Raw genomic sequence first — 947 nt, 5'->3', positions numbered from 1 at the left:
CCTGAAGAACTACATAGGTATTGCCACAGACACGACACTGTGCTAGAATACTGCTGCTTGGTCATTAGAGTCTGTTTTGTTCATTTGTAACACAAATTCCTATTCTAAGGGCTTGATGTTAATGTTAACCGTATGCTTCTTCACTGAAGCCACAAATTTTGGATGTGACTGAGAACAGAGTTTTTTCTGGGGGATCTGCACATAATGTACTTATATATGCAATATAACCTCATTATAACAAATCCTACTTGTAGCAACACACCTGGGTTATAAAACTCAAAAGCTGGAGTCATTTTTTTCATTACTAGACTTGTCAGATTGACTAAGCTTATCATAGCAAACACCTTCTCTTAGTGGACTTTTCTGTTACAATGAGGTTGTAGCACAATACACATTTATAATATTTATTTTAAGGGTCTGCTACTGCCATAGCTGAACAGTAAAGGTATGATGCAGAGCCCCCTAGCAGAAGTGTGTAGTGTATGCAAGCCTCCTAGGGTATGCAAGCAGAAGTAGTTCGCTGCTGGCTTTGTTTCCTATCTCTTTGAACAACAGAAGTTCTGCTGGCAGAAGCTTTTTCTGTCGGCATAGCTGTGCGCAGATGGAGGGCATTGCCAGCAGAACCAAAAGTCTCATCTTTTCATACTCCTAGCTGACATAGTATAGATGTTTGGCATAAATTACATTTCTTCTCTGGTGATAAAGGAGGTTAAGTATAATTCTGATTATTCCAGTATGACAGCATTTGTCAAATATTACAAAATTGTTTATATTGCAAGAATTTAAAGTCAACTTGGAACCCTCTACATTTCCCTGCAGTTATGTTTCGGGAAGCCGTGCCCTGTAAGTTGCGGTTCTGCTGCCTAGATTGCAATAGTGAGTCAGTTTTGCAGCATTCAGTTGTGTATGAGCAACACAAGGCAAATATCTAGGGCTGACTGGAAACA

Source organism: Crocodylus porosus, unplaced genomic scaffold (genome assembly GCF_001723895.1).
Source record: "Crocodylus porosus isolate Cpor-Errol unplaced genomic scaffold, CroPor_comp1, whole genome shotgun sequence".
Lineage (NCBI taxonomy): Eukaryota > Metazoa > Chordata > Crocodylia > Crocodylidae > Crocodylus > Crocodylus porosus.
Note: the sequence above shows the minus strand (reverse complement) of the source record.